The following is an 11,108-nucleotide window of genomic DNA, read 5'->3' as shown; positions in this document are numbered from 1 at the left end:
GGGTCAACCTGCTTAATGGCCCACAGTGCCTCCTAGAGATTAAGGGCATAGTCCCGTTTACTGTCCTGCACCCTTTGTTTGCACCCAAAGAATCTCATCTTTATCTCTGCTGCAGTGCGGGTGTCAAAGGTGTCCTTTATCCTGGCCAAGATTTGTTGAGCAGTCCTTTTATCAGTATCCAGCCAGGACTTTACTTCCCTTTGATCTGCACCAATTAACTGGCCAGTGAGGATGCTGACTTTATGATGTTCAGACGGGGGGTGCACTTCAAAAAAACTGCGGATTCTCTCCTTAAAATCATTCAGGGTGTGTGACTCCCCTGAGCACTGAGGTAACCAGGCTGCTTTCGGTATGTATGGCATCGATAGCGGCGGTATGCAAGCTGTAGCTGCGGCTGTATCTGGCCAGTTCATAGGGGCTGTGGCCGCTGCGGGATCTGGCGGTATCATGGGGGCTGCAACCACCCCTGGATCTCCACCCAGGTTGGACATATTCTCCCCCAGTTAACCCTAGCCAAGCCCGTTGTTTTGTTACTGGAGTCTGCGGCTGCTCCACCAACGGTCTGTACGGTGTTCCTTCTGGTTCTCTAGTCCGGGGCCTCCTGCTTCTTTTATCCATGCACAGCAGAGCACGGAGCGCAGCTTCCTTTTGTGTGCTTTTTCTCAGGCTCCACCCATGAAGACACACCTCCTCTGTTCCTCTTGCGCCACGTGGTGCGGCAATGGCGTTTATCACTCAGTTTAACAAAGCCTATGGCACACAGCCCCCAGCAATGCCGGGGTACGAATCCTGTTTGTGACCTGAAGATTTGGAGCGCCCACTAGGACCGTAGAGTACTCGGTACAGGGTCTGTAGGTACTTAAAGGGGTGGTTACAGTGGCCGTGACCCGGTCTGTGGCCCTAGGCGTCCAATTACAGGGGATGTGGATGAAAGTGGAAATAACGTCTGTAACGGATGATTCGTGACGCCACCTGTGGTGTTCAGCCGGGATGGCCGACGCTGCTTTAAAGGGACCACTGGGGCTGATGTTAATGCAGCTGGAATGGTTCTGCTCTCCACAGGTTAAGCGGGGCCCCAGGGCTATTTGGTACAGTTGGTAGGGGATGGTAAACGATGGGGTGCAGGACTGAGGGCGCAGGGTAATGATTGAGGGACAGAAAGGTAGCAGTTTCCTTTACCTTTTATTGATGAAATACAGGTACAGTCCAGGGTACAGGTAACAGGTGATGATGGGGTCCAGGCAGTCTGGAACCAACTTGGGATTCACCTAACCAGGTGGGTTTGGAGGCCTTCCTTCTGCGCTTTGTACTCTGACCTTTGCTGCCTGAAGCTCTGCACAAATCCTCTCAGTGTCTGTACTCCCAACCCGTATGGCTGACAGCCTGAGCCTGTCATGGGAACTGCCTTCTCACTGGCAGCCCCAGGTTCCTGACCTGCTGTGTTGCCTCCAGGTGTCAGTTGGGGACAGGAGACTTGGAATCTCCTGCCCTCTGGATTCGGTGGCTGGGTATGCAATCCTCTCACCACAACGGACTCCGGTGTCCAGTCTCTTTGCGCTTTATTCTGGGGTGAGCCCAATCACATCTCCCCACCCAAGGCTCCTCTCTCCTCTTCCTTCCTTTCTCTTCAGTGTCTCACACTCAACTCACTAACCCCACCTCCAGACCAGAACTTATAGGGAAGCTACCCTGAAACCGGGTTTAGAGCTCCCCCTTCTGGACTGGAATTAGGGAGGTGCTGTATGTCTGTATTACCTGATTAGGGAATCCCTCCTTGCGTCCAGGCACAACATCACCCCCTCCATCCCCATGAGGAAGGCAATGCCATTGTGGCAATCGGACTCCTGGGGTGCCAAAAGTGGGAGGCACATTTCCCTGTTAAGCAGCACCCCAAGAGCCGCAAACTCCCTCTGATAGAAGGCACCGAAAGTGGGGGTCATTGCTTTCAATTTGTACCCAAGGAATGAGGCACATTTCCTGGGTACAAAGTGGCATCCTTCCCGGGCCTGGTTCTCAGCCTTTGAAGGTCCCATCATCTCCAAACTTTCAGTATGAACAGTGCTCATCTAGATCTACAGAAAGAAGGGTAGCACGACTCCCTTGGCACTTTCCCCTTCGGAGCTATGAGGAGTGTCAAAACGGTCAACTTGAAATCAGGGAATGAGGCACACTTCCTGAGTAAAGTTGGCAGACTTACTGGTCCTGAATCTCGGCCTGTGAGGGTTCCATCTGCACCAAACTTTCAATGTGAACAGAGCTTATCTAGATCTACACAAAGAGGGGTGGCATTAGTTTTTAGTGCTTGTGGTTCGGGCACTAGGTAATGCCAAATGTCCATTAATGATTGCTCCGGTACCAATAATCCAATCAAAAATTGGAGATATATCTTTTGCAGCTCTGATTCTCCCTTTTCCATAGACACCTTACATGAGTGTGTGGGACCTTTAGCAACCAAATGCAGTGTAAACTCACACAATTAAACACAGTGTAAGCAAACAATGGCTGACAGTGGGCGGCATCTTGTGGCCGTTTTTTGGTACTACAATCATGATTTGCCCAGAACAGTTCTTGACAGTTGCAGGGGGGAATGTTAAATTTTCTAGGTTTGAAGCGAAAGCAGAGGACCAGGAGGTGCCTGCAAGTTCCTGCAAAAGAGTTCCAGGCCAAAGGCAAAACAATGAATACAAAGATATACATTAATTTTTTGTTTTTCTTTTATTATTTTATTTTCGTGGATGTGACAGAACTGGGGTGCTCCCTAGCTCCTCTTGCTCCCACCCCCATCCCATTGCGAGCCACATTCCTGATCAGGATGAGCTGAATCAGATTGGCAACTAAACATGCTGGGATACCACAAGGACAATTTCACTGCTACAAGGACCATTTCACTGTTGCACTTGAGTCGCCCTGCCAGGGCCGCGGGGTACTCGGTACCGGGTTCTACGGTTCACAGGGGGATGTCACATTGGCGACCCGGTCCGTGGCCCATGTAAAAGGGAAAGGTCTTTAAAGTGAATAAAGTTTATGTTCGTGATGACACCTGTGGTATTCGGTCAGTGGGGACCGATGCTGCTTAAAGGGGTCCACTAGGGTGATGTTATGGCAGCTAGATGGTATAACTTCCCACAGGTGAAGTATATCCCCAGGGCTCCCGGTGTGTAGATGGTGAATGGCGCAGTAAGGAATGAGGACACAGGGTTGCAGTATCTTTACCTTGTTTACTTTCGACTTCAGGCAGCCACATTCCAGGGCACCAGATCACAGGGCAAGTAGGGTCCGGCCGGCTTGGAGGCAAGTTAGGAGTCCCCTTATCCAGGTGGAAATCAAAGCCTTCCTCTAGCGCCATGGTATTGTAGTCCCTTACTACCTATGGCTTCACATAAGGTCCTCACAGGTGTTCTCTCACTCTCTCTGTCTCCCATATAGGATAGGACACGACCCGTATGACTGGTGACTTGAGGCGGTTTATAGGGACTCTAGCACGCCCCAGCCTCTAAGGGTATCACCGTGCCTCCTGGGTACTAAGGCGGAAAGGTAACGTGGAGTTCAGCTGTCCTGCCGGCCTCTGATGTAAGTCGTGGAGGGCCTTACGATCCTCGGTGTTCTGGCTACCGGTTTATGCGCCTCAGAAGGAGGCAGCCTGCTCGGGGCTGGTCTCCCCCTGGTATCCTCTCATGTGCTTTGCTCTCCTGCACGTTCACTGCAATGTATTCGGCTTTCTGAATGTCTCTTTCCGGGAACTGCTGCACTGCGGCTACACAGCTCCGTAAACCCTCTTCTGCCTCAGACTGATCCAGTCTGTTTCCTGGCAAGAACTCCCTGACTTTCCCTACAGACTACCATATATCTGGGGAGTCACCTAGTAAATAGGATCAAAAGCTCCCCCTGGTGGCCTGGAGTGTGAATGTGTTGCATGCTTGTGTTACCTGGTTATAGTTATCCCTTCTTGCCTTCAAGTGTAACATCACTCTCCTCATGAGGAAAGCAATGCTACTGTGACGATGAGGACCCTGGGGCGCCACACTCCCCCCCCCCTGTTAAATACAGTACTCCCGGATGGGGGAAAAGAAGAACAACAATACAGATTAGCAAAAAGACATACAATTTTTGAACTGCTATGAACTTATAAAACAAGTTAATATTATGCAAACTAGAGCTTCCCTTTATGGGAGGTGCGGACACTTGAACGTTATAATAACTTATTTACATGGTGGGCCCACTTTTACTAATAGAGCAATTTAACAGAACAGTATAAGAATTAACTAACTATGAAAAGCTATTACCCACTACGGGCATACTATCTTAAGGCTTCAAAGTGCAAAACAAGCATTTTCTTTATTCAAAGTGCAGAACTTTTCTAGCAAACAGCGACTACCCCTATGAGTATGCTACATCAAGTCCATCTGATTTAAAAGTGCAAAATTAGACATTTTCACTACTTCCTACACATAACACTATCTAACTTCAAGTTTCAACTTTATTTTTATTCAATATATTAACTCACTAATATACTAACTAGCTGGCACATAGAGTACAATTTTAGCTAACAAAGTGCAACGAATCAACTTTCAAGTTTTTCAATACTGAGGTAGTGCAATTAATACTCTAGTCAATCAAGAACTTTATAACAGCAACAATGATGCGAGGTACCCGTCATTAACCCCCAACGTTGGCTTGGGCGGGCTACAAGCATTAATCCTGCCGCGCCAAACGGGTTTTTCTTCAGGTCTCTGTAAAACAAAGCAACTTTCACAGCAATGTTAGAATCAGTCTTTTTAAAGCTTCTATGTAAAACCAGTAGGAAGCACCTTTAAGAAGGTGCAAACTATTTACATGACAGTTTGCGAATCATTCACCGTCCATGATCCAAATGTCCTTGAAGCAAAATGAAACTCTGTAAACAGAAGATCCCTTTAAACAAGGGACCCCTTTAATTAGAAACCTGGTCAGGTTAATGAACTTTATGTAGCAGTCATTTTTGGAACTTGGTAGGAACAATGAGAACTTTTAACTATGTACAGTCATGTTCAAATTTTTTTACTTTATTTTAGCTGTGGCATTGTCCAAGGTAGCCCCTATGGATGTGGGCGGCTACTGGGTACCACATAAAGTGCATCCACGCTCCGGATAGGAGTCTTTGTGCTCACTGACTTTTGGTCGATGGTAACTTGGGTGAATTTTGAGCACATGGTGACGGGTGCTCTATCATAAGTAGGGGTGATCATCACTTTGCCAGGTGGAGATGCAGGTGAGTAAGGCTGGGCTGCTTGGGGTGGTTCAAGGTCACGAGCTGGCGGTTTGGTGGTCTTCGAGATACACTTGTGAACGTGCAGAGAATACCACCCTTTATCTCCCCAGTGTCTGGTGTAGGTGACGCGATCACCGGGTAGAGGTCCCTATCTGGGTGTCCCTCTCACAGGTGGGCCTCCACATCATGCCTGGTGACAAATACCTCTGGATAGAGGTCAGACTCCTTGATAAAGCCCCAGCCAGAGTTGATGCAGAACGCTACCACAGTCCCACATCTCCGTTAGCCCCTGTCCTCAAGACCCACTTTCCTGGCCCGGGCTTTGGCCTGTAAGTCTTTTTCTTTTGCGGCCTGGCATCGGAGATCCTACTCCCTTTCCTCCCGTTCTCGTGGAGCGCCTGCTGCTGACGGTACTCCTCCCGGTTAATGGTTCCCACCTGCTCCCCTTCAGCTTGCGCCTCCCTGGGGAACCCAATCAGGTCGGCACTGGTGTGTTTCCACCGAAAGGTCACCCACTCTCCCTGCACGTCTAGGGCCTTCCTCATCAGCTGCAGCGGGCGTCACGGGTCTGCAAGGTCTCCCAGGGTCGTTCCCACTTGAAGAGACTACACACCCGGCCGGGTGGTAGCGATGGCGGGGCGTCTATGGGCACTAGTAGGGTGTCCTCGGCGACCGGAACAGGGCTGGTGGTCTTAGCTGCCGCCGCGGCGTCTTCGGGGCCAGTCCCCTCTGCTGCAGCCTTGGGCTCCAGGAATTGGCTGCACTGCTGTTCCCGAATGCTTGCGGCTGCGCGGTACCATGATTACCGGAGCTGGTGACACAGCTCCTCCAGCTCTGTGCTGAGAACCTCCGGGTCCATCGGTGATGACGGGGCCCTTTCCTCCTCCAATTGGCTGGGGCAGCTGTGGGCTTCCTCCCCCTCCTCCGGGTGACCTCCGCTCGCCATCTTGCCAACCAGGTTCTCCTCGGCGTCTTCCTGTTCTGGGTGGTCGCTCCTTCTTCCCCCACCATCCCAGACGAGGAGGCGGATCTCTTTTGTTTATGGGCATATCCTTCAGACATAATAGTATCTGTGAGGGGGGACTACTACTTTCGCACCGCTTTTCCAAGCTCCGCCCATGACAACACACCCCACTCATCCTGCATGCCACATGGTTTTTTGGCGGCAATTTTGGCGGTATTTCACAGTGCACAGTCTCTCAATAAAACACATTTTAGGCACAGTCTTTTAGGCGCACATGACTCGATTTGCTGGGTCAGTCCATCCTGTTCATGATGCCAAGATGAGTCGCCCTGCCAGGGCCATGGGGTACTCAGTACTGGGTCCTACGGTTCACAGGGGGATGTCACGGTGGCGACCCGGTCCGTGGCCCTGGGTGCACATGTAAAAGGGAAAGGTCTTTAAAGGGAATAAAGTTTATGTTTGTGATGCCACATGTGGTATTCGGTCAGTGGGGACCGACGCTGCTTAAAGGGGTCCACTGGGGTGATGTTATGGCAGCTAGATGGTATAAATTCCCACAGTGAAGTATGTCCCCAGGGCTTCTGGTGTGTAGATGGTAGATGGTGAATGGCGTAGTAAAGAATGAGGGCACAGGGTTGCAGTCTCTTTACCTTGTTTACTGTCGACTTCAGGCAGCCACAGTCCAGAGCAACAGATCACAGGGCAGGTAGGGTCCGGCTGGCTTGGAGGCAAGTTAGGAGTCCCCTTATCCAGGTGGAAATCAAAGCCTTCCTCTAGTGCCATGGTATTGTAGTCCCTTACTGCCTATTGCTTCACATAAGGTCCTCATAGGTGTTCTCTCGCTCTCTCTGTCCCCCATATAGGATAGGACACAACCCGTATGACTGGTGACTTGAGGCGGTTTATAGGGACTCTAGCACGCCCCAGCTTCTAAGGGTGTCACCGTGCCTCCTGGGTACTAAGGCGGACAGGTAACATGGAGTTCAGGTGTCCTGCTGGTGTCTGATGTAAGTCGTGGAGGGCCTTACGATCCTCGGTGTTCTGGCTACCGGTTTTTGCACCTCAGAAGGAGGCACCCTGCTCGGGGCTGGTCTCCCCTTGGTATCCTCTCCTGTGCTTTGCTCTCCAGCACATTCACTGCAATGTATTCGGCTTTCTGAATTTTTCCAGGAACTGCTGCACTGCAGCTACACAGCTCCGTAAACCCTCTTCTGCCTCAGACGGATCCAGTCTGTTTCCTGGCATGAACTCCCTGACTTTCCCTACAGACTACCATGTATCTGGGGAGTCACCTAGTAAATAGGATCAAAAGCTCCCCCTGGTGGCCTGGAGTGTGAATGCGTTGCATGCTTGTGTTACCTGATTACAGTTATCCCTTCTTGCCTTCAAGCGTAACATCACTCTCCTCATGAGGAAAGCAATGCTATGGTGACGACCAGGACCCTGGGGTGCCACACACTCATACCGTTTCTCTGTATGATTGGGTTGAGCCGACACTGATGACTGTCTGGTGGCTCTTGCGACCTGCCATGAATTCCTCACCTGGTCATGGGCATGATACATATCTTCAAATGCTTCTCTCGGTAATCTCTCTCGGCCATTAGGTTAGTGTGGGACAAGTACCTGGCAAACAGGCGCTTTTGCGCATCATGCTAGTGTGGCATTGTCCATGTCTCGCACACTTGTCGTACAATCTGGCGATGGTGGCAGGCCGTACCTGTGGAGGAAGATAGAACAGGGTAAGAACCTGTTGCTTGATTTTTGCATACAAGGTTGGGATAAAGGGAGCTGGATGAGAAGCTTATCTTATGTGGTAAAGCCTAAGGGCATCAGTTGGGTTACCAAAGGCCCTCTCTGTGAGGGTCACAAAGAAGTTTTCGATGGGGTTGTGACCAGAGGTATGAGTGGTTCTGACCTATTCTGTGTAGACCTCAAACCACTGTAAAAGAAAAATCCACAGTCAACCTAATTGAGCCTGAGGGTACCCATCAGATAGCTTTTACATATGGACACCCAGTGGGGGACATCCAGGTGAACTCACTGATTCTTCTTCCTCTAAGAGTATGAGCGAGGCCACTTGAGTGGATGCTCGCTTGTGTGCCTTCACACTGATAATAGCCTTGCGACTGCTGCCATGCACATGATGCGCTCTCTCATTCCACTCTGTGAACTGTGGGGTAAAATATGGGAAATAAGTAAGATTGTACAGCAATGGCAGATGACTGATCAAGTAGGTCATCACTACTTAGTCTTGTGGGGCACAACATTGGGCCTTTGGAGGTGTTGGAGAATGATGAGAGCTAGAAAATAATTTTTGTGGAAAAAAATGAATTTTTATTTTCACGGCTCTGCGTTATAAACTGTTGTGAAACACTTGGGGGTTCAAAGTTCTCACAACACATCTAGATAAGTTCCTTGGGGGGTCTAGTTTCCAATATGGAGTCAATTGTGGGGGGGTTTCTACTGTTTAGGTACATAAGGGGCTCTACAAATGCAACATGATGCCTGCAGACCAATTCATGTAAGTCTGCATTCCAAACAGCGCTCCTTCCCTTCCGAGCTCTGCCATGCGACCAAATGGTGGTTCCCCCCCACATATGGATATCAGCGTACTCAGGACAAAGTGGACAACATTTTTTGGGGTCCAATTTCTCCTGTTACCCTTGGGAAAATACAAAACCGGGGGCTAAAAAATAATTTTTGTGGAAAAAAAAAGGATTTTTTATTTTCACTGCTCTGCGTTATAAACTGTAGTGAAACACTTGGAGGTTCAAAGTTCTCACAACACATCTAGAAAAGTTCCTTGGGGAGTTTACTTTCCAAAATGGTGTCACTTGTGGGGGGTTCCACTGTTTAGGCACATAAGGGGCTCTCCAAACGCGACGTGGCGTCTTATCTCAATTCCAGTCAATTTTGCATTGAGTCAAAGTCAAACAGCAAATAACAAACAACAAATAGCCTTGCGACTGCTGCCATGTCAACCTAATTGAGCCTGAGGGTACCCCCCCAGATAGCTTTTACATATGGACACCCAGTGGGGGACATCCAGGTGAACTCACTGATTCTTCTTCCTCTAAGAGTATGAGCGAGGCCACTTGAGTGGATGCTCGCTTGTGTGCATGGTCGCATGGCAGAGCTCGGAAGGGAAGGAGCGCCGTTTGGAATGCAGACTTAGATGGATTGGTCTGCAGGCATCATGTTGCATTTACAGAGCCCCTGATGTACCTAAACAGTAGAAACCCCCCACAAGTGACTGCATATTGGAAACTAGACCCCCCAAGAACCTTATCTAGATGTGTTGTGAGAACTTTGAAGTGTTTCACAACAGTTTATAACGCAGAGCCGTGAAAATAAAAATTCTTTTTTTTCCACAAAAATTATTTTTTAGCCCCCAGTTTTGTATTTTCCCAAGGGTAACAGGAGAAATTGAACCCCAAAAGTTGTTGTCCAATTTGTCCTGAGTACGCTGATACCCCATATATGGGGGGGAACCACCGTTTGGGCACATGGAAGAGCTCGGAAGGGAAGTTTTACTTTTTCAACGCAGAATTGGCTGGAATTGAGATCAGACGCCATGTCACGTATGGAGAGCCCCTGATGTGCCTAAACAGTGGAAACCCCCCAATTCTAACTGAAACCCTAATCCAAACACACCCCTAACTCTAATCCCAACCCTAACCATAACCCTAACCACACCCCGAACATGCCCCTAACCCTAATCCCAACCACACCCCTAACCCCAACACACCCCTAACCCCAACACACCCCTAACCCTAATCCCAATCATAACCCTAACCACACCCCTAACCCTAATCCCAACCCTAATTCCAACCGTAAATGTAATCCAAACCCTAACTTTAGCCCCAACCCTAACGTTAACTCTAGCCCTAACCTGTTATGATCCCAAGTGGCGGAGGATCACAAATAGATCAGCAAGTGATAAAACTAAGGATGAGCTCTAGGGAGATGGTAACCGGACTGATCGCAAATCTGAACCTATCCAAAACAACTAGAGGTAGCCGGTGAACGTGCCTAAAAAATTCTTAGACGTCTCGAGCCAGCCTGAGGAACTAGCTACCCCTAAAGAGAAAGAAAGACCTTGCTTGCCTCCAGAGAAATAATCCCCAAAGATATAGAAGCCCCCAACAAATATTAACGGTGAAGTAAGAAGAAGGCACATACACAGGGATGAAATCAGATCCAGCAAAAGAGGCCCACTAGTACTAGAAAGCAGAAAATAGAGCAGGGGTCTATGCGATCAATAAAAAACCCTTACAAAATATCCATCCTGAGATTTCAAGAACCCACACACCAACTAACGGTGTGTGGGGAGAAACTCAGCCCACTAGAGCAACCAGCAAGCGAGGGAATTACATTTTAGCAAGCTGGAACAGAAAACATGATAAACACTGCTGATCAAAAAATGAGCAAACAAAACTTAGCTTATCCTGGATGGACTGGGAGCAAGGTAGTCAGAAGGAATCTGAGTAGCACTGATTACATCGACAGCCGGCCACAAGTGGAAGTAAAACAGAGCTATATAGGAACCTCCCAGAGGATAACGAACCAGCTGATAGCCAGAGACCAGCAGGATAACAAACAAAGCCACCAGGGGGAGCCCAAAGCAAAAGTCACTCCATACCACCAGTGACCACAAGAGGGAGCCCGAAAACAGAGTTCACAACAGTACCCCCCCCCCCTTAAGGAGGGGTCACTGAACCCTCATGAAAACCCCCAGGGCGATCAGGATGAGCCACATGGAAGGCACGAACCAAATCGGCCGCAATGAACATCAGAGGCGACAACCCAAGAATTATCCTCCTGACCATAGCCCTTCCACTTGACCAAATACTGGAGCCTCCGTCTAGAAACACGAGAATCCAAGATCTTCTCCAC

The sequence above is a fragment of the Ranitomeya variabilis genome, chromosome 5, assembly GCF_051348905.1.
Source record: "Ranitomeya variabilis isolate aRanVar5 chromosome 5, aRanVar5.hap1, whole genome shotgun sequence".
In the NCBI taxonomy this organism is placed as follows: domain Eukaryota; kingdom Metazoa; phylum Chordata; class Amphibia; order Anura; family Dendrobatidae; genus Ranitomeya; species Ranitomeya variabilis.
Note: the sequence above shows the minus strand (reverse complement) of the source record.